Raw genomic sequence first — 24,067 nt, forward strand, 5'->3', positions numbered from 1 at the left:
ATATCCAACATGCACATACTCACACATATACATTTGTCATCTTTCTCTCATACATGAACAGATGATTCCTACTATTTTCAACCTTTACAGTGGGTTGAAATATTTATCCTTACTTTTGCAGCTAGAGTTGCGAAAATCTCAATAAAGCCGGCAGCATGGAAACAGCATCCTCAGTTTTACTGTTTGTGCATCTCTTCAAACAAGGTAGTTATGCTTACAGGACTGGGAGGGCTGTAATAGTGGAACGTCGGTCCAGCTTGTGCCATTTAATCCAATATGGCACAATTCACTTTCCAGAAGCCACAGCCATAACACAATTGGCCTGTTCCTGTACTAATAAAAATCAGCTACAGGAACTTACATATTTTAAAGATTTATACCCCATGGTTTGATCCAATTACCATCAAGATTGTTTACAACTCATTAAGAGAGCAACCCTATGGCCCCCTAGACAGTGTCTGGGAAGACATAGGATTGTTTGGTTTACTGGCTCTGGGGTTGGAGACAGGACTCCAACCTTGAAGCCAGCAAACTGTGCCCTGTCCCCCTCATGGCCAGTGTGGAGGGAACCATGCCAGCTACCTCTCCATGCTTGGAAACCTGAGCATGGAGACAGGGAAAATAGAGTACTCCTGGGGGTGGGGAGGAGCCTGGGGAAGCTGACTGAAGCAGTTTCCCATGTTTGCCCCAGCCTGCTTCCCTCTCACTCCAAAGCACCATGGCTAGATGGGTGAAATCACCCATCTAGGAAAAATGCAGGGAGGCCAGAGTATGGAAGCAAGGATCGCCTTTGTACTCCAGCCACCCTGCATTAGGATACTTGTCAGCCTCCAACTTCAAAAGCTAATTATCAACATAAGATTGCATCCTCATGGAATAGACATAGAATAGTATGGTTGGCAGGGGCCTACAAGACCATCGAGTCCTAAAACAATCAACCTGTTCATAAATGATCTGGAATTAGGAGTGAGCACATTGTGCTCACAAGTGTAAAGTGAGGCACACTGGGGCAAAAAATCCCAACCTCAAATATAACCTGATGGGACCTGAGCTAGCAGTGGCCAACCAAGAAAGATCTGGGAGTTGTGGTGGACAGCTTTATGAAAATGCCAACCCAGTGTGCAGCCTCTGTAAAAATGACAAACTCCATGTTAGGCATAATTAGGAAAAGAACTGAGAATAAAACTGCCAATATCATACTGCCTTATACAAATCTATGGTGCAACTTGGAATACTGTGTACAGTTCTGGTCACCACACCTAAAAAAAAGATATTGTAGAGCTGGAAAAAGTGCAGAAAAGAGCAACTAAAATGATCAAGGGGCTGGAGCATCTCGCCTATGAGAGAAGGTTACAGTAGCTGGGATTGTTGAGCTTGGAAAAAAGGAGGGTAAGGGGAGACATGATAGAGGTCTACAAAATTATGCATGGGGCGGAGAATGTCGATAGGGAGACATTTTGCTCCCTGTCACAGAATACTAGAACCGGGGTTCATCCCATGAAGCTGATTGGTGGGAGACTAAGGACAGATAAAAGGAAGCACTTCTTCACACAGCTCATTGTTAAACTATGGAATTTCCTACCACAGGATGTAGCGAGGACCGCCAATTTTGGATGGCTTTAAAAGGATATTAGACAAATTCCTGGAGGAAAAGGCTATCAATTGCTACTAGTCTTGATGGCTATTTGCTACCTCCAGTACCAGAGGCAGTGAAGTACACCAGTTGCTGGGGAACATAGGTGGGAGGGTGCTGGTGCACTAATATCCTGTTTTTGAGTTTCCTAGTTGACAGCTGGCTGACCACTGTGTGAACAGGATGCTGGACTAGATGGACCCTTGATCTGATCCAGCATGGTTCTTCTTATGTTCCTAATTGGGAGAAAAACCCTGCTTAGTGGCTAGGAGCAGAGGTCAGGGTTACTTCACTTACTCCTCAAGCCTCAGACAAGCAGAGTGTCCTGCAGAGGTTAGAGCAGGCAACTGCAGTTGTTTATTCTCTGGCTGATAGAAGAGGCCAGGTAGGACTTTCCTTTGCCATGGCATTTTCCCCAGGAGGTGGGAATGCAACCACTCAGTGGCCTGGTTCCTCTAGCCAGTGGCAGAGGTCAGAGTGCTTCCTACTTCTGTTCCTGGGCAAAGCCTTCACTTTGTCAGCATAGCAACAAGCAGATGTAACCCGCTTACAGCTCCCATTCAGAGCGAGAGCAACGCGGGAGCTTTGATCGCCTTCAGAGACATCGCCAAATGCTGTAGCCAAACGCTGTGATGTCTCCTCCTGCTAATTTTTGTGCACTTGTGTCCTCTGCCCTGAATGACCAACAAGAAAGAAGTGTGCATTTCAAGGGCCATGACAATCAGCACTAGATTTTGTTTCATTCCTGTTTTAACTCAGCTGTATCAGAAGGGCAATGTTACACAATGGCTCGGATCCCAAAGTCAGGTAACTTAAGGAAAAGAAGGAAAATGCCCCATTCTGTCTTCCCCCTTACAGCCCACTGCTGTCCTGCTATGGCTGGATCAGGCTCAGGCTCAACTAAGGGGCAAACCGAAAGCAAGTCAATCAGCAGGCAATGGTGGAAAGCACAGTTTTATAAGGCAAGAGGGAGAAATCCAAAAGAGAAGCAGTCAAGGTCAAATCACAGATAAACAGCCAGATACCATACATCACAGACCAAGAAGCAGAGTCAAGAAGGGGTCCAAGATCAGTAGCACAGAGGTTCAGCCTCAAGGGCCAGGCAAGGTCAGGAAAGCAGGATAAAAGACAGTTAAATCCTGTCTTGTCTCCTGTTGGAGCTAGTAAAGACACTGCTTCCAGCCCTAGGTAGGCAGACACTGAGGGCTTTTAACACCAGACCTTGATGAGCCCCACCCAGAGCCCAGCTGCAGTACATGAGCACTCTCTGTTCAGAGCCTTACTCATGAGGAGTCACTTTCTCTTGAGGAGTTCTTCTTTTCTCCTTCTCAGGAGAGCCCTGCTGGCCTGTTGCTTCAGGCAACAATGCTCAGCCTCTACCTCAGAGCCAGAGACCCTGCTGCTGATGGGCATGGACTTGCAGCCATCTCCCTCAAGGGCCCAGGCTCCTCCTGGTCTGGCAACAGTGACTGATCTGGGGAACCCTCGGTTTCTGGGAGCTCCAGCTCTTCCTCTGAGAAGGATTTCTCCAGTGGGGGTGTGACAACTGCACACCCTAGAAAGCATTTCTGGAAGGTTGAGAGGCCCTTCTGAACAACGTGCTGTTGAGTGCATGTTCTGCTTATGGCATTCCTATAGGCATCTGGTTGGCCACTGTGAAAACAGAATGCTGAGCTAGGTAGGGCTTTTGTCTGATCCAGAATGGCTTTTCATATTCTTTTATTAATAGGGAATGGTGCACAGGGGATTACTGGGAGTGAGAGGAATCACCCCAAATAGGTTCTCCCCTCCCCTAACAGCCTCCAGCACCATTGTGGGGGGCATGATGATTGCAGTGGGCGCGGGAGAGGAGGGTATGGAAAAATGTATTTCTGTGAATTTCCTTAAGTTAGCATACCCTGGGTGAGAAAGTCATCTGATCGAGCTGTAGTTTATGCTATTGCCCAATAATGGAGAAATAAATTATATTATATTCACATTTGAGATTGTCCAGTTTCTGTCCATATGACCCTGTATGTAATCTGAGTAACTGTAGTGCTCATTCTTTCCAGCCACTGCATTACTCAATCAAGTTAATTCTGTGCTACTACCATGCACCTGTTACTGAAAAGAAAGTACTACTAAAATAAACCTTTGACATAAAATCATGAAGGACAAAATAATTGGAATGGGAGCATGCTTTTGCATTCAAGCAGGTTTATAAAGGCTTTCATTAAAAGTTGTTTTTACTTACTGGAATTGTGAGCAGTTCCTGCATGGTGCATAAATTATATGCATTCAAACTACCTCAGACATATCTGTGAGCCTTAAAGTTCACACAATAGGATAGTAAGGCATTTAAAGTAGAGAGCTTGTTGACCTTTATGAGTATAACTGTTAAGGCAGTTGATAAGAAAGAGATAAATGTTTCATTAAAACTGAATCGTGGTCTCTCTTTTTTTGGCACCTTAAATCTTTACTAGCTCCGTTTTGTAATATTCAGGTCATTTACATGAATGATTATGAGGCTTGTCCTTAAACGGTTGCCCATTGCCCTAAAGAAAATGTTTATGACCTGAGCAGAATAATTATATTCCCCTATTAAATATCACTCCTTCAGGCGTAGTTATTGTTGAGTGTAAATGTGCCACTTTATATGCAAATAAAATGCACTGAGAGTCAAATAAAAAGTGCTGCATACATCCACTGACAAATCATCTTATTATGTTTTACATTAACTGACAGAACATCTTGTGGGATGAAATGTTAATAGAGTTCAACGGGACGTTCCATATTGCCTTGCTCATATGAAATCTTTGTCTCTGCTTTTATCTTAGTACTGTACGAGTTGTGGTGAATGGAAGAAAAAAGATTTAAACATTGCAGTCCCACCAAATCCATTATTATTGTTGTTGTTGTTTTGTTGTTGTTGTTGTTGTTGTTATTATTATTATTATTATTATTATTTCAATTTATGAGTTGCCCTATAGCCAAAGCACTCGGGACAACATGGATAATAAAAACAAATACAAGAAAATCAGTAAGAAAACAAAATAACAAAAAGAATTTAAAAGCAGCAACGACAACAATTTTAAATACTTCTAAATGGAAGCAGTTGTCAGCCTCCACTGATCCCTAGTTATAGATGGAGAGGCCTAACTTGATATGATTTTAGAAAGGAGGTAAAATGGCCTTCCTTTTTATAGCCTGTTATTTATAACTAGTTGCGTTTTGTATAAAAAAATGTACATGTTTCAAAGCACTGGGCAGTGAAGACCTGTTCCATAAGTGGCCCTTCCTACTGATTCTGTTGTACGAGGTGTGGGATTTAACACTTCCTATAGGAAGCCCCAAAACGAGCAGAAATGCTAATTTCTGGATTGGGGCAAGTAAGTGGAGCTCCCTTATGTGAGCTTCTACAGACATGCCCCATTCCAGAAACAAGTGCTTCTGTTTGCTCCCAGAAGTGCTAAATCTCTGTTGTACAAGCAGTGGGTCTTACTTGTGGAACGGAATTGATGGGGGGTGCAGTGCCCTGTTGGATACTGCCCATAGATTATTTATGTTTTGGTTGTATTCTTTCCTTGCCATCTACTTTGGATTTTTGTGCCTTCAACATTGGCTGTACTTGACTCTTAATACATTCATTTTTGTATATACATGATGAATGTGGGCATAGGCATGAATCAAATTTTAGAATGAAACAAGTCTGTTTAGCTTTAAAAAAAAAAAGCTGAAGAAACAGGACTTTGTAAGATATGCAACCAGACACAAAATATGTAGGTCTAAAAAAAGTGCACTTCTAGAAGAACATTAGTGCAGGTCAAAAAATTTGTACCATGCAAAAGTTGTATTATGATAGCTGATGCAAAAAGTGGCTGATAACAATGTGAAAAGTAAAGTCAGTTGTCCAAACTCCTGTGGAACCCCAGACTGTGATTAAAACATTTCTCCTCCCCCTGCCAAAAACATTCCCCACAATCTTCAGTGCCACTCTCCAGGCTATTCATTCTAGAACATGGGGATCCCTTTTCTCTCAAGTCATGTGAAGTTGTTAATGTTATGATAAGAGCATTGTGATGCCAAAACTACTGAGCTTCGAGAAGACAGAAATCTTCCATCTAGATTTATCATCGCAATGAGAGGTAACAACATTTTGTCCTCAAATTGGTGCTTGGAAAGGATGAGTTCTCAGCTCTCCAGGATCCTTCTTCACTAGGTGGAAACATGCTCTCCATCTCTTACATATGACAAGTTAGTCATACCCTAGACCACACACACATGCACACACACACTGAAATCTCATTAAAATAAAACCTTTAAGAGTCCAAAGCCATTTTCCTTTACAAAATTACCTTCCATTCAACAATAAATCAATAGTTCTATTTTGACATTACATGCACATTGCTTATTAAAAAGCTCCCATGATAAGACCTGAAATATCTTCTTGTTTTGGGCTGGCCTCTTTTTCGTGACTCTTTGTCTGTTTTCAAGCTCCATCTTCTTTTAGATGAAGCTTCAGGGAAGACTCCTTAGAAGTACACTTTCTCCTTCCCTTTGTCTGTTTGTTTAGCTTGTCTTCCTTTTTGTTCATCCAGAACAAGACTGCTGGTCTCGGGTTCCACAAGACTAAAGAGATGAACAAACATGTTTTCAGTCTCCAGATGCTTCCTGATCTTCTGGGGGACATCAGGGTGTTACTGGTGTGAATCAGTTATTCTATGTCAGCACTATGAGGCTTTGCTGCTAGAATTCTTGACGGAGTGGTTGTGACTGTGGTGTAATGAACAGAAGATGCAAGCATGTTAACTAGGTCACAGAGACTCTTTTTATGGAAATCCTAAGTTATCCATCAGTATCTGCTCTCCATACTCAACCCCAAGCTGCTGTAGATCCAAGTCAGAACAAATAGTTCTGTGAACAGCTTCCACAGCTGCTTCTGTCTTCAATCTGACAAAAGCTTTGACTACAGAAACAAAATCTTCATAAATAGCAAAGCTTTGTGTCAAAATTCCATGAATGATTCCAGTAATTCATTCATAACTTCAGTGCTGTCTCAGCATTCTGTGACAAACTTGTAATGCTCTTTCTGCTGGCATGCTCTCTTGTGGATTGTGAATGCCTTCAGGTGAAGTTTGGCATTTTCTCCAAGCTCCATTTGCTGCTCCACTTTGGTAAGCCACCCTCCTACAAGTGGTGCCTCTTTCAATGTGGAAAGTTTCATCATGACATTTTCTGTAAGTTTCTCCGTATCAATTATCATAATCTCAGACTGCAATTGTTGCTGTTATCAAGAGTACATAGATAACAGTGTCATTGAGGGACACTATAATTCAGATATTTTCAACAACAATGAGAAAATGCTTGCTGCTTTCTCATTTGGGTTTGTTTTTTTTAAAGAACATCATAAGGGTTTTCCAGGAGGTTAAAATACTCTTCAGGATCTCTGAGCTGAATGCAGTCCACCTGACTTCAGATGGATAGTTTCAACAAATGGATATTATTTTCCGTAGCTATATTTCAAAGCTAGTAAAATCCTAGGCCAGTCCTTGGGAAGAATGAGCATATTGCAGTGAGCTTTGAAAAATGTATCTTACTTTATTTATTGAGTTGCTGACTTATTCCTGGACTAGGTTATATTTGTGAACAACACTCCAAAACATGAAGAGAAATGGCAAATTTAAATCCCCACTGAAGTCTCCATCTGGGCGTGTTCCATTAGTATTTATTCTGTAAGCCGCCTTGAGACTTTTCATTCTCCCTGTACCTACGTATATATAGAGCCACCTCTGATGGAATATCCGGAGCCAAATTATAGTGGATCGTACTTAAGGATGTTTATGCAAACTTATTTACCTTATCTACATATCTATCATTGTCCAGATGTTATGGAAGAAAAGCTCTTTCAGGGATCATCTCTCAACCATATCAACAGTAGCTTCATTGACATTGCCAGGCATTCTAGGCATCAAAAAGTGTGTAAATTTCCTTACATTTCCAGGCTCAGAAGCTGTTTTGTGGTCTCACATGCATGCTATCCACTGGCACATCCTCTAATCAACAGAGTAGCTTACTCAGGCAATCTTGGTAGTCACCCTGTTCCAGAGAGGTCCTACTATCATATAAAGGCATTCTGTATCTCTCAAAACAAAAGGATTCTCAGGATTTGTTCAGGAAGAAATGACTTTAGCTGTTTGCCCCAATTGCCTTGCTTGTCCAGTCCATTTACACGTAGCCTACCAAAAGCAGGAAGACATACGTTAAATCAGCAGTGAGCAAACCTCCGCATATACTTAAGGTACTAGTAATTTCTTCTCTTTATGTTGTATGCAATATGTGGTAGAAATGTTACTTCTTTTTAAGAGTTGACTTTGTTCCAGGTTCTGAAGTAGTCTGTACTAAGAAAACTGTGAGATGAGGCCTGCAAGCATGTTGTACTACATTTGTTCATTTGCTTCTCCCCTCCCCTTCTCTTTGTTTTTCTTAGGTTTTTTAAAAAGTTGTTGGAATTCATGATGCCTCCTGTGTGAAGCTTCAATCTAACACACTTTTGCATTAGTGCTGTCAGATTCCCAGTTCTGAGGATTTATTCCCAATCTATATAGGTTTTTAAATGTCATGGAATATGCCTCTAAACAACAAAGCATTTTGTTCACACACAAGGAAAATGCATAAGTGTGTCATAGTGGTGCATGCTATGCCCACGAATGACAATCACATGCCACTGTCCAATTCTAAATTTTCTTTTTTAAAAGCCCTGAAACTAAATGTATATTTTTATTCAAAAATTGCTGAAAATATCCAGATGTATACAACATTTTGGTCGTTGATCTGTCTGATTCTTACATGCTAATTTTTAACCCAGAGAAAAATACCAAAATCTTTATAATCTTGTGAATTTAGATTAAAGAAAAAGAGTAGGCTCATGTGGCCCTTTTTAGCGTGACTACTACTGTATTTCAGATTCTAGTCTCTGATTTCAAGATAACATACTGACTTAATCACCATTTTCCAAAATGCAAAGCAGCCAATAACTTTTCGCTCTTCTTTTGTTCTCCCCCCCCGCCATCTTAGAACAGTTGCGTCTCTTATCTGTGCACCATCTTCCACCCACCTGTCTCACCCTATATATTGCTGTTCTTCCTCATTCCTACTATACTTATTTTTGTTACTACATTGAAACCTTGTGCATAATGATGGCAGGGTTGCTATGGAGATTATGTGTGATTTGTCATGAGGAAAATCTATTGTGTTTAAGATCATTCTTCACATTAATGACCTGAGCATCTTTTTGGCTTTCTTGCCATGTGAATTAGAAACCAACGACATCTAACTGCATTGGTATCAAGCTCTACAAACACAATCAAATTTTATAAACAGCAAAGTAAATGTTGATTGTGCTACACATAGAGGCCAAGAATATCGCTTGCAGATGGTAGATAATTAAGCACAGTTGAGACTCTATAGGGTTTCGTGGATGCTATACAAGAAAATATTTGATATATCTGCAGAGTTAATTCTTTTTCACTTCTGAAATGTCTTGAAATATTGCAAGTAATACGATATGTTTCTACTTAGCATAATAATCTCATCCTGCATATGTGTAGAATACTTTTGTTGTTGTACTTTAGATGGCTCTAATTTGCAGTGTGCCAAACCAATAATGTACTTTTTGGAGGGGTTGATGAATTTGTTCCTTTTTTACATCTGGCCAAACTTTCAAGGTGATTGATTACTGCATGCCACTCAGCAGCCATTCACACCATCCGGTTTGGGCCATACAATAGCTGAAAGCTTAGCTTCAAATCTCAACAAGGTCATGGGTTTATTCCTCCATCATCCTACCCAGTAGCCTTTCACTTTGCTTGGGCTAAAGGCAATCAAAGAGAAAATGCATATTAGCTACCTCAAAGCACAGCATAAAGGGCAAGCTGAAACTTTTGCACATGTGACAATAGATGGAATTTGGAGGACAATGGAATTTGAAGCCAATCCCTTCAAGGGAGAGGGAAGATAGTAAAAAAATGCCAGAGTTTCTGGACATGTAGAAAAAAATATTAACTGAAAAGTTAAGAGACATATTCAGTGTAAGAGTTAGTGACAAATGAAAAGTTTAGGATCCATCTAGCAATGTCCAGTTCAGATTATATCACCTTTTCCTAGATTAGCACACTGTTTTATGGGACTTCAAAGCAATGTGTTGTGGTATACCCTCTCATGAACCACAATCTGTTTAGCCAGGTAAATAAATGCTACGTGTTATATCCAGACTAATCTGTTAGTTGCATTTAGTCCCTATTGCAATAATGGAATTTAAGTCACTTGTCCTGTTAATTTCAGTGGGTCTTAAATTCAACTAACTTAGTCTGGATCCAATCACATATGTATGTATTGTATTTCTTTCAATGCATATGCCATTCTCATCCCATAAACTCAGGGAGCTTATAATATTTTAATAAATTTCAGAAAGGCTGCCAGGTCAATCTGCTGCAGAAAAAAAAGCAACAGAGAGTCCTGTGGACCTTAAGTGACTACCAGATTTATTGTGGCATAGGTTTTCAGGTTCTAGAGCTTATTTCATCAGACGCTTGGATAACATTCCATGTGTCGTCTTGCCCGAGTCCGCTAGAGCTTATGCCACAATCAGACTGTTACTCTTTAAAGTATGAGACCCTCTAATACTTGAGCATTTCCTCTCCTCTTGATTTCTTTTCTTCTCTTTAATTGCCCAGAATGTATATGTTCCATAAATCAAATATTTATAATAAATGAAATAAATCTGCAGTTAAATAGTCTTCCTTTATTAATTTGTTTTTCGAGCATCTATATAAACTGAATTCACCTGCTGGGGTGGGCCCTAGCTGATAAAAGCTATGCCACAATTTTTTTCTTAGTATTTAAGTCAGCACATGGTCTGTTGTTTTCGTTACAGCACAGTCTAGCGCTAATTACCTTTTGGCAGTAAATGGACCAGCACAGCTTCTTTCCCAGAATTTTTGCTAGATTGGTTTTTTTTCCGGGCACCCATGGCATTTATAAGGGTACTGTTAATTTCAGCTTCCACTTTAAAAAAGTACATATCAAGTCCTTGTGTTTGCAGAGATAACCCTGAGTATTTTGTGCCCTGAGAAACATTTCATAAACATGACTAAATGAGTGGCTATAGCCTGCACACTGTCACTAACTTCTGTGAATTTTGAGAGAGAAATAATTTCTGGGATTGGGATGCTTGTGCAGATGGAGTAGGGAGCATGTATTAAAAAGAAATAAGAGCACATGCTGTGCAATTTTGTTTAGTTAAGTAGCAATTCTGTGCACGCTTCCCTGGGACTAGGTCCCATTTAGCTCAGACATGCATACGATTGTTCTGTTAATCAGATTTGTATGCCACTTACTGTCCAAGGAGTTTACAATAGAATGGATAATGACAGATAAAAATGGGAGTTCAACCTTTTCCCCCAGTCCCATAAAGTTTACAGAATATCCCTGAAATGTCTTGCTTGTCTTCTCAGGTATTTCACTTTGGTGACGAATCTAGTGCAAGATCACCATGTCCCAGTGAAGATTTGAACCTGGATCTCCCTGCTCCAAGTCCCCCATTACGCCACCTACAATACCACACTGGATCACTCATGAGCATGTATTAACAACTGAAAAATACAGGGTTAGTAGGTTTCTAGTAAGATCATAGAAATGTTCACTCCATTTGCATTAGTACATTTAGCTAAATATTCTATGTTGCTATTAAACATCTTATAAAATATGTTTCTAACATAAGATAGTTTTGGTAAAGTACCAGTAGATCAAAACACAAAGAGGCAACCTCACTTTGACTCAAACAAGCTTACTGAAGGGAAAGGGAAAGCTACAGGCACAACCCTTGGGCTCATAATTACAGCATAAGCCAAAAGACTCCAGTTTCATTTTCACATTTCAGTGATTTCATGCCAATTATCTGCCTTGATCCTTAAAAGCATGCCTCATCACCTTTACTGTACAATTTCTGAGCACCTTCTTAGCTTTTACCCTCTATATGGTTTTTTTATATGGTTTTTTTCCCCCAGTGTAGCTGCTTGCTTAAATATCCTTCAAAGTACCATGAAATGTGAAAGATTCGTTAAAATATACTGTGGAACAGATGGACAAGTGCAGCTTGGGGCGAATAATGAATTTTGGATTCAGAGCAGACATCATAACAACATTCACAAACATATGTTCGCCTACTATATAATGCTCATATTTTGGACCTGTAACCTTTAAATGGTACATTTAAGGGTAGTAAATTTCACTGAAAGCTGCTAAATTAAAAGATTACTTGCCTTTCTTTCTATCATTTCTCAATGAAACCACCTTAATCCTATATGCCTAAATGTGATGAAGCAAAGAATGGCTTGGGCCACTGTATCTACAGAGACTTGTGTGCAACAAGCAGTTACGTCCATACCACTATGCTGCCTTTCAGTTGGGTTCCTATTAGAAAATGTCTCAGCCCACACATCAGGCCTTCAGAGTTGTGCTGACATAGTTGGTCACAAGCAACCAAGTGCAAAATGCATTTAGGCTGACTATGAAGGTAAACTGTCCAAGATATTTGTTCTCCATCCCTTTCTTCACACCTCTGCCCTTCCCCCACTTCTGTTTGGCACATCTTAGTGCAGCCTAAGCCACAAAACTGAATCAAGAACAGAAACTGTATATATTCTGGAGTCCATCTAATGCTTGTCATCGCCTTTGTATTTTCAGGTCTAGGTGGTCTACTGACCCTAGTGGGTTATCGTACCCGCTCTACATTCTTCTTGGTGGATCAGAAGTTGTGCATCCAAATAATGAGGTTTGCCAAGCCCAGAACTGGAAATGGTACCTGTAACTTTACCAGCATGTACCAGCAGCGGCTCGTACCCTGTGGTGTTAATGGCACATTTGCCTATTCTTCTTTCTTTATATCATAGAAAAGATTAATCTAGTCTTAGTTTATAGCAGCAGGAGCAAAAATGATATGTTCAACAGTGGGGCAGGAGGCACTGTTGCTGTATAAAAGACTGACAGATTATTAAAGCTACAGAAACAGTGTCTAGGTAATCCGGCAATCTTAAATTTAGTACTTGAAAACTGCATTCATTGTCAGTGCAACAGCACTGACCCAACCTGGTGTTCTGCTGTAATGCAACAGCCATAGACTGCCACAGACTACAGTAAAATGCCAGCACTCCTTTCAAGAATGTTGGTGACAAGACGGGCAGGGGAAAACCTCTCTTAATTTACTGGCAGATTTAAGATGTTGACAAGTCACCATTTCCCACAATTGGGCAAATGCATTGTTCTTTCCACAGCTCATATTAAATTTGCAGTGGGGAAAAAAGAAATGCAACACCCGCCACCACTCCCAAAGGCTGCAGAGGTATTTTTTATATTCCTTTTCTTTAAACTAGTAAAATATTATCACAAAGCTTGTTATTGCCTTCCTCAATACTGCAGTGTTACATTATACCTTTTAATATATTACTATAGGAATTCATCTTCTGCAGGAATTAAGTTCCTTTGAGAGCTCCACATACCCAACATCAATAAAAAGAAATTATTGTTAAGGAGGGCAGTAGAAGAATGTTTGCCTGGCATTTGTGCTACATTTCATACTTATATACAGATAGCAGAATGAATAATATGTACTACAACAATTGTTAGAAACACTTCCCCCTTGTGGGTGCCCAATCTTTTCCCAAGTGGCTGCTTCCATGGATTTTGAACGGGAAAGTGATGTTTTACACAAAAGTATACACTTCACAACTAACACAATGTGTGTCTCTGTGTGCACACATTTTGTACTCTGATGAAATCTGTATCCAAGTACAAAAGACTGTGTGAAAAGCTACCCTGAGGCACCATTTTGTAGAGAACATGGGAAATTGGAAACCTGCCCTTGATTTATTTCAGCAATATTCTCCAGACATAAATAGGGTAAGCAGAAGGGTGTTCTGAAAAGGGCTTTTAATTTGTGTGATAAATTGCTAGACTCCATTAAGTTTAATGAGTCTCATCAGTGCATTCTTAGAATAGTTTTTAAAATGCTATCATAGACTGATATAAACAAATTAAACAAATTAATAGCAATAATCTTATGCCTCTAAAGAATATAAGAGACTTAATAAAACTCAATATTAAATTTCTATTATTGTACATTTTTAGTAGTGGCGGTGGTTGTTTTAATTATGTGTTCTAAATTTATATCTTTCCATTTCTACCATAGCTGTGTTTATAATTCATCTTTAGAGAGTATACCCTCAGTATCCAAAGTATGTGTATGCGTATGTCTCTTCTTTTCATAGAACTCATTTTTTAAACTACTGTTAACAATGCAATCCTATACATACATACATGTACATATATACATACATACATGTACCTATATACATACATAGAAGTAAGCCCCATTAAATTCAGTGGAGCTTACCTACTACCCAGGTAAGTAGGCTTGCAGCTTGAACAACCTGCAAGGTTGCCATGGAAAACCACTGGTCCACACCTTTATGTCACCATCCAGCTCACAGCATCAGCCCACTTGGACAGCATTGTACTTTCTACTGGAGAGTAAGGTGGGCAAGCCAGCATGGCTGTGGTGCCCACTACCCCTCATCTCTATCAGCACGCCCCTGGCTTGCTGGAGAAGAAAGAGGCATGGCAACTGAGGGTGAGCACAGCTCGGGATGCAGCCTTGGCCCCCTTCTCCAACAGCACTGCCTCCTCCTCCATCTCAACCCAAGAAGACAAAGCTGAAGCAATAACTGAAAATGTTATTCCAAAGCACCCAACACAGATTTGTGCCTGCTAGTCCCAGCTTCTCCTGGCAACACTGTGGGTGTGGGGGCAGGGGGGGCACATGCTTTTGTTTTCAATGAGGAGATAAGCATTCAAAATGGGGGTGGTGGATCTTCCATGTAGCTCTTGAGTGCTTACTGCCCTCCACTCTGGTTAATCTACTGTGTGCAGAACAAGAACCTGTTACGATCTTCTAACAGCCTGCACCAATGATGGTTCTTCATAGCTCACAGCAGTTTCACTGCCACTCTGTTAAACTGAATTCCCTAGAGTCAATGAGCTGCCTTCCCATGGCTGCATGCCCCTGACCACACATGTTGATCCCCCCTGCCACACAACCGTAATTCTAAATACAGGTTGGACGAGACCTGGGCATCCACAATAGTATGCTCTGGCCCTGCAGTATCCCTGAAAAATGCCTACAAACCTTCCCTTGAAAAATATAACATTATCAAGTGGGAACACACAGATTGAGGGAGAAAAAGATGGGATGGAAGAGAGAGAGGGAGGGAGGGAGAGAGGGAGAGAGAATGAACACTAGGCAATCCTCCAATCCTGAAAACTCTGCCCATTTTTGGCTCTGGCCCAACTGACTTTTCTCATGGGTCAACAGCCCTTCAGAGAAAAAGGCTCCCCATCCCTGCTATAAGGTATGAGGGAAAGGGTGTTTACAACACACCAACGTTTTAGAAGACTCCTGAGCTGAATTTTTACTGGAACCATTTCTGATCTTTCTTTTTTTTTAAATTTTCTCCTGAGAAGAATCAGCAGCGTGTACAAACTGTGACAATACTACTTTCAGTGACTACACAGTCTTTTGACAGGTTTTTCCTTCTTTCACCCATGATCCTAGAATAACAGCAACCTATAAAGTCATTAAGTGTTCCCACTGCTCTATTTTATCTCCTACATTTCTGTACTTGTCAGCAACCCCTAGCCACGTATCTCAAAATCCTCATATTCGTTTAAGCACTTTCTGAATAGGGAACCTCTCTTCTCTCTTTTTCCCCATCTGCCCCTTTTCAATAGCACCACCATCAAATGGCTTCTTTAAAACAAACAAAAACAACTGGGGACATGTAGCTTGTATCTCAGGAAGTTCTTGTCCATGACATGTACCATCTTTTTGTCTGCAGACTGTTCCAGAAGGATAGCATGGTTAGAATGTGGAAAGCAGATCTGAACTCTCAAGTGTTTGGAAGCCATCCTCTGAAGGGGTGCCTGCGATGAATGAAAGAAGCAGCATGTTGCTTGCAAGCTGCCAGGCTCAAAGAATGACTAAGCAGGAAATACATGACATTTAAAGGCTTCTAGTGAGGTTTGTTTACTTCACAAGTTACAGTGTAATTGGGAAAGAGATCAACAGCTGGCATCTATCATATATCTGAATCTTAATGCCAAGGATTTCTAGAGACCCTCTTGAGACTGAAAACTGCAGCAAATGGGGTCCCAGTGTCCTTCAAGTGGTAGTATTAACTTGTACTTTGAAATGCTTATCTCCCACTTCAACAGATTATCATCTTTTCAGTTTTGTCTCTGGTGGAGAATAATGATTCAAAACATTTTGGATAAGATTGCCTAACTAAATGGCTGATATTTAAAACACACACACCACCAAATAGCTAAGTTAATAATTAACAAATAACTAAACCATGCATCCTTAGGCCGAGTTCACAAATGTTCCACCACAAAAAATATCGTACAAGCAGTAGGATAGCTGGCGCATGTATACACACACACACTCCTCTGCACTGAGATTGTTATACTGTCTTACTTAAAGTACAGTATTTCAAGCATGAATTGTGTGTAACTGGCTCTTAAAGTAACCAGATTCCCATTTGGTTCATGTAGGTGTTGTTTTTAAAAAGAATGCACAAATATTTGGCATAAATTGTGGTCGAAATGAGTTCAAGTGCTATACAAGGTCATTACTCATTTGGGGGAATTATCCACAATTCCCCATTACCTACAATGAGGTTTCCATATTTTGGGCATTGTTTTAACTTCTGTTCATAGGAAACAGCTAGTTAATTTTAAGCATTTTTGCACTCTAACGTTCCAGAGATACAACCGGACCACTTCCATTACTTCACAAACATAGAGAACAGCCAGAAAAAAATGATTTCCCATTGAAATCAATACAATGTAAACATTTGTCATACTTAACTTCTAGATGTTTCAATGCAACTTAAGTGTACTTCAGGGTTTGGGGGGGGGGAGGTATTGTGTCTATTCTGTATAAAAGGAGAATAAACTCCAGTAAGCAAAAACAGAAAGTTCATGTGGTTTTAAGTCAATTGACAATTCCTCTTTCACACATTTGGGAATGGATTATATTTTCTGATGTGAATATTAACCAGTTAGCTAGGCTGCTAACCACTGCATGGTGTAAGGACCATATTACACCTGTCTTGAAAGACCTGCACTGCTTGCCAATTACTTTCCAGGTGCAATTCAAGGTATTGATTTTAACCTTTAAAGCCCTAAACGGCTTAGGATCTAGCTAAGGGAGTGCCTATCCCACTATGACCCTACCCAGGTATTAAGATCTACAGGAGAGGCCCTTTCAAGGGCACCCTTACCCACAGAGGCCTATTTGTCAGGCACGCATGGAAGGGCTTTCTCCTCTGTTGCCCCCAAACCTTGGACTGTGCTCCTTCAAGAACTACAGTTGGTCCTCCACTCTCTTGGCCTTCAGAAAGGGTGTAAAGATGCATCTTTTCAATTTAGCCTTTTAAAATATCTTAGTTTTAATGTTTTTACCATTTTTAATATTATTGTTTTTATGGTTTTAATTACACCACTTTGATGGGCTTTTTAGCAGATAAGGCAGTATATAAATAATAAGTGATATAAACAAACAAATAAATAAATAGTGTATGAGCATATTTTTTGCCCAAATTTCTCTCAGACCAGAGCCCCAATCTGAACTTCATATCCACATGTTTATTGAATGGATAGGGTGCTTGACCTCTTGGGTGTCCAGCTAAAAGTGCAGAAGGGGTCTACTTGCATGTAGCTTTAAGCATGTAGGAACTGTATGCATAATCATAAAGTTTGATGTAATTAGGGTTATTTTATTTATTTTATGGCTGTGAGAGCTGGACTATAAGGAAGGCTGAGCGCCGAAGAATTGATGCTTTCGAACTGTGGTGCTGGAGAAGACTCTTAGGAGTCGCCTGGACTGCAAGGAGGTCAAATCAGTCCATCCTAAAGGAAATCAACCCTGAATGCTCATTGGAAGGATAGATACTGAAGCTGAAGCTCAAATATTTTGGCCACCTAATGTGAAGAGAAAACTCTCAAGAAAAGACCCTGATGCTGGGAAAGACTGAAGGCAAAAGGAGAAGGGGATGGCAGAGGATGAGATGGCTAGATAGCATCACTGATGCAATGAATATGGACTTGAGCACGCTCCGGGAGAGAGCGCAGGACAGGAAGGCCTGGCGTGCTATGGTCCATGGGGTCACAAAGAGTCGGACACGACTGAACAACAACAATATTGTGCAATAGCCAAAGCTTGCTGTGCAGTTTACAAAAGAGTAAATCCTTAAAAACACAATTTAAAACGTTAGATAAAACCATTTACATTCAAAAACATTATAAAACAATCACAAGTAAAATTCCCAGGACTGGTTTCCAATTGTCTTATAGCTGTATGTGCATAGCACTGCCTCTCACCTTCAGTGGATGTACAAAGGATGGGGACACAATACAGCAGACACAATACACTGTCCCTTTCATGAGCTTAATGAATAGAATGTGTATATATATATATGGTGAAAACAGCGCTCATTTAAAGTGGAATAAAAAACATTGTGGAATAAAAAACATTGGTCCTGGGATGCATAAGGAAAACTGCCATGTGGCAGGGCCCCCACCCACCATAAGCAATAAAGCCACTTCCTCTCAACTATTTCTTCATTAATTCCTAAACTGGTCAAAGCTTCCCTGCTACACTGGTCAGGCATTTATTCTCATAACTGGCCCCTCCCATGAGCACTGCCAACCCATGAGCAGTTGTTTGTATGAATGTGTGGGGTGACAGTGGAAAAGTGTTAGGCAAAGGATAACGCCCCTTCCCTCCCTGGCTACTTGGCTCCAATAATCCTCTCCTGAAGTAGCTTTTCTCTAACAGTCATCCAGATGTTGTTATGTTTATTTAGTAGTGTAATCCTGTCCCCTGGCAAGGTGACATCAAAAATGCCCTTCTCCACTGGGTCCATCAAGCAGATGACAGTGCAGGTAAGTGCTACATGGCTGCTTATTAAATCTACCTCTACCAGTTATTTCACTGGTTGAGACTGGGTTTTCACAGCAGACCCTTTCAAGGAATACAGCTCCATCTATTTTGTTGCACCGAGGAGGTATGACCTGGGAGTGCATACCCCCTCTTCTGGGGTTCACCTATTGTGGCCGCTTCTTCTTGGGTATGGGCTGGCCAATTCTCCACCTGTGCCCCCTCCTGCGGTACCTCCGTCTCTCTCTCTTTCTTCCCTGGTCTATCGGCTGGCTCTCTTTCCTAATGCCTCTCTCTTTCTCTTTCTCTTGCTCTGTTCTCCTTTTCCTCTCCTCTGGTTGCCTGACAAAGGACCTTTTAAAGTGCTCCCTAGCTTCTGCTCTACTTGGCTTTCCTTATCCACCTGCCTCAGCTATAACCCATTCTGTTGTTTGGCCAACTGGAGGGCAGGCAGGGCTCCCTGATGACATTTTTGGACCAAGTCAGACACTGCAGCAGTGGGGGTAACAGCATGAAATGAGCCCTGGCAGTTCCTCACAATTAGATTTATATCACACCTCTTCTCCCAGGAGCTTGAGGCAGCATATATATCGTTTCCAGGCACTGAAAAGGACCAAAACCACTTAGATACCATGACCTTGCTGGGCCATGTCATGTTAAATCCAATTTAGATATTGCTGAATTGTGGGGAATTGTGGCCCTCCAGATGTTGCAGAACTATGATCCCTATTAGTTTCAGTTAGCATGACCAATTGGGGATGATGGGGGTTGTAGTCTAACATCATCTGGAGGACCACAGGTTCCCCATCCCTGCTTTAAAACTTGTCCTGCTACATGAATTCATGTTAACATGTAGTGTTTATTCTCCTTTAACATATAGCCCTATTCTGCTATGCTGTAATTTAGATCCATTGCTTGTTATAGTGTCACTGCATCAGGTGAGCAATTGTCGCTCTTGTCTTTCATCTTCTCCCTTTCCATTCTGCTTTTAAAATCTTGCTGCCACCATGTCACCCAACAACTGGTGAAACTACTGACCACTGACCTACTGCCAAATATCTCCTTGTAGCATGCTGTAGTACTGCCATTGTTGCACAATGCGTGGAAGCGGAAGATGTCAGAGCATAACTAAATTGCTTTTGCTCACTTATGAATTGGTTAAATGGCATCAACTTCCTTTCCTGATGCATTTAATTCAAGATATGAAAATGCCATCATTCAGGCTCATACCAGAAAGTCTTAATCTCAGTTTTCCCATTCAGCGGCCTCTGAGAGCTCCAGTAGCTAAGCATATTACACACTGTCCAATCCTCATCAAAAGATTATCATGTATTAAATTAAAAAAGCCCTTATATTGCATTTCTTCTTCATGATAAAGTTTTTAGAGCCTCAATGACTTTAGAGTGGCAATTTGTAAAGGAGATTATTCTGGCAAAGTGGATCTGAGCAAATCGTCTCTAATTATTTCAGTAAATGAGCTTTACGAGAAATTCAGTAATTGAGAAATGCTGCCAAAGAAAAGGGCTCCAAGGGCTGGTGTTCTTAAGACACACAATCTGCAATCAAGCTATTAAGACGTAAGATACCTTGTGAATAATACAGTTCCCTCAATGTGGATCATTTGTTATTTTTGTTAAATGTACAACACACAAAGTAAAAGACAAACGGATAGGAGTGCACGAAAGCCACTTACCTGGTCTCGCAGCTTGCTTCGCAGTGGGGAGGAGGCGCTTCACTGCTCCCCCCAAAGTTCAGGCCAGGGAGGGGAGGCTTCCCGCCTCGCCCGGCCGAAATTCAGGCCAGGGGGGAGGCTGCCCGCCTCGCCCGGCCGAAATTCAGGCCGGGAAGGAGACGCCTCACCTCACCCGGCCGCGAAATAAAAAGTTAAAAAAACAACAACACGCCCCCGTGATAGGCTACGTGACAATTAACGTAGCCTATCACGGCTAGATCTGCAAAGTCAGCCGTGATAGGCTACGTAAATCGTCACGTAGCCTATCACGGGTGACTTAAAAAAAAAAAAAGCGCGTACGCAAATGGCGGCCCCCATAGGGAGCCGCCATTCGCGTTCCTTATTTGGTTGCTGTAGTCTACGTAAATCTTTACGTAGACTACGGCGAAAATAAGGGCAACGCAAATAGCGTTGCCCTTATTTTCGCCGTAGTCTACGTAATCTTTACATAGACTACAGCGACCAAATAAGGAACGTGAATGGCGGCTCCCTATGGGGGCCGCCATTAGCCGTATGCGCTTTTTTTTTTTTTTTAAGTCACCCGTGATAGGCTACGTGACGATTTACGTAGCCTATCACGGCTGACTTTGCAAATCTAGCCGTGATAGGCTATGTTAATCGTCACGTAGCCTATCACGGGGGCTTTTTTTTTTTTTTACTTTTATTGGAATGGCGGCGGCGGCAGCCGGTCGAAAGACCAGCTGCCGCCTCTGCCCCTGTCGAAGACCTGACGAACCGCCGCCGGGACCCGCCGCCGGGAGGGACATTCGGGAAAGGTAAGTCCCGTCCCGGGGAAGGTGCGGGGGGCGGGCGGAGAATTTCTCCCCGAAACTACTTCGGGGGGCCGAACACGTTGGCACTCGGCCCCCCGAAGTTTCAGGGATAAATTCTCCCCCATCCCTACAAATGGAGGAATGTAAAGTACAATAAGCATACAGGAATGATGGAATCCATTTTGCCCCATTCTGTAACCAATTTTGCTGTGTTCAGTTGAAATTATTTTTCTGCATATATAACATTTGCAGTACTTTCAAATATAAATTCACACAGCTCAGCTAGATAATGTATCCACCTAACCATAATCTATGGGGCCACGGTGGCTTAGTGGTTAAGATGCTGAAGTGCAGACCAGAAGGTTGGCAGGACAGCAGTTCGAGACCCGAGTGCCGCGTGATGGAGTGAGCTCCCGTCTTCAGTCCCAGCTCCTGCCAACCTAGCAGTTCAAAAGCAAGACATTGCAAGTAGATAAATAGGTGCCGCCTCTGCGGGAAAGGTAACAGTGTTCCGTGCACCTCGGTGTTCAGTCATGCCGGCCACATGACCACGGAAGCGTCTTCGGACAGCGCTGGCTCTTCGGCTTAGAAATGGAGATGAGCACCACACCCTAGAGTCGGACACGACTGGTTGGGGACACCTTTACCTTTTTTAACCATAATCTGCACATTTAAAATTAATCAGATACTTTAGAAAAGAGAAAGGGACATCGCTCTGGGAGATGCAGCTTTTTCATTCAGCGAAAGCACGTTATGAGATACAACTTTGGCCTGTTCAGACATTATTTATCTTGGATAAATCTCAGCCTGGCAATGCTCTCAGGTGTGCATATGCTGCTGCCTCATCCCCTACCACAAGAAGGAAGTAGTGTTTATTTGAATACAGGATCTATATGATGCTGTGACCAAAACCCCCATTCTTTTTTTATTTGGTTAATTTTACAGTAAGTTACTGTAAGACAGTAGAAGTGGTGGGAAGGTACTATAGCTCTGTGAACTGGTAACAACCACATCCACACAATGTAGCTAGTATAAAGTCTTTCAAGAAATTTAGAAACTGAAACATAACTGATGCTTGTCTTTACCCTGTTAGACCATATGGGTCAGGAGTCCCTTATAAAAGGAACAAGGTCAAGCCATATTATTCCTTCATATATATGTCAGAATAATGCCGGAGGCAACAGGAAACTAGTGCTTTCTAAAGCAACTGGGAATGAGCCAAAATGTTAATTTCCAGAACCGAACTGGCCAGCAGAGCTAGCAGAAGGTAGCTCCATGGACTTGTCCTATCCCTGAAACAAGTGTTTCGGCTTGTTGCCAGGGCTGCTCTAGGAAGAGCTCGCTTCCTGTTGTGCCAGTGGTGGGTCCTGCTGATGCAACATACTCAGCAGAAGCACAGTAGCAACTGGATGCTGCCCTAACTGTTCATGGAATTACTCATGTATTCCTGTTTCATACTCCTATTTAGGATAGGGCATCCACCACAAAATGTGGAATGTCCCTAAGGAAGGGTTTAAGTTCTTATAGACCATTATTTCTTCACATCTACATCAAATACCAGATACAGAATGGTACATTGCAGATGCCAGCACTTTCTAAGATTGTTGGTCGGTTCCTAGAAGACACTGTATCTCACACCTGGATCCTACAAGGGAAGATCTGTCACCCTTCCTTGATTTTGACCTGTCACATTTTCCAATCCCTGACATTTGCCTTCTCATGCTGATGACATTTTGATCTTCAAAAATGCAAGAATTTGATGCAATAGTAGGAGCACTACCTGCTTAGCGGTAGTGTTAAAACTGTACCTGTAGCCCCTGTGAAGCAATGTCATGGACAAGAAATGGAATTCATTTTATTTAATACTTTTTGCATTTTTAAAAAATTTCTCAAACATAACTCTGTGTCTGCCTAAGCCACACACTTCAAGAAACTATAACGGAGATTGCAAAGGCTTATAGAGCTAAATTCACAATTGATTTCGACTACAGAGGGTTAGCTTCACTTCGGCAATTCATTTACAGAACAGAACTAATCTAATTTGTTGACTCTAGAGATAATCTGTAGTGGCTGCCTCAGTAACCCAGACTGCAAACCATTCATAAACATTTCGAAGACTGGACAGAAAGAGAAACCAGGAAGGTTGTTGTCTCTGGCTGTTAATTATAGCATATTCTTTATGCTAGCAGTAGATAAAAGTACCAAGAATTAGACTTTTATATTTTGACCAGGCTAAGAAGAATCTCAAACACAACATATCTTAATGTGTTGTTAGGCTTTTGGGACTAACACTGCAATTCTGAGCATGTTTACTCAAAAGTAAGTCCAACAGATTTCAAGGGGGTTATTCCCTAGTAAGTATGCTTGGATTGCTGCCTAAAGCTACAATCCTTAGCACTTTTCCTAGGGGGTAAACTCTGCTAAATTTAGAGATGCATGCTTCTCTAAAAGTATGTATAGTGTTAGATTGCATGGCTGTAACCTATGCACATTTCACTGAAAGTAAATTATTGGAAGTTAATTTGGGACTTACTGCTGTGTATGCAATACAGAGGATCAGGCTGCATGTTCCAACTGCCCCTATTTTCTGATAGCTCAGAAAAAAGCTGATATGAGTAGGCCTGCTTCTCAGGTTACAAATGTACAGATAGCTGAGCTTGAGGGTCCCTCCTCAACCCCCTCCCCCTTGAAAGGCAGCAAACAGGAGGTTGACCTAATATGTGCCAGGCACAAGCGCAGAGAAAAGGGAGAGAAGGCAGGGGTGGAACTTAGATGGTCTACCCAATTGGCCTTGCGTGAGAAGCTGCGCTTAGAGGCCTCACAACAAGAGAGGGACCTCCCCCCCTTAAGTTAGGCTAGCGAGACTGCCTCCCTCTTCAAACCATGAGCAACTCTCA

General features: G+C 41.5%; 1 protein-coding gene and 1 long non-coding RNA gene across 2 annotated transcripts in view; one reads left to right on the forward strand and one right to left on the reverse strand.

Moving 5' to 3' along the window:
• The window catches only part of LOC146358359 (uncharacterized), an 81,631-nt gene extending 67,841 nt beyond the window's left edge, over window positions 1–13,790 (forward strand). The window contains exons 4-5 of the long non-coding RNA XR_014784183.1: window positions 11,125–11,276; window positions 12,356–13,790. This is a non-coding gene — a long non-coding RNA (uncharacterized LOC146358359). The remainder of the gene's footprint in view (window positions 1–11,124; window positions 11,277–12,355) is intronic.
• NCKAP5 (NCK associated protein 5) overlaps window positions 1–24,067 on the reverse strand; it is a 904,891-nt gene that overhangs the window by 632,657 nt on the left and 248,167 nt on the right. The window lies entirely within an intron of this gene.

The sequence above is a fragment of the Heloderma suspectum genome, chromosome 1 (assembly GCF_057233095.1).
Source record: "Heloderma suspectum isolate Gila_16-S chromosome 1, 16-S_ref, whole genome shotgun sequence".
Taxonomy (NCBI): Eukaryota; Metazoa; Chordata; class Lepidosauria; order Squamata; family Helodermatidae; genus Heloderma; species Heloderma suspectum.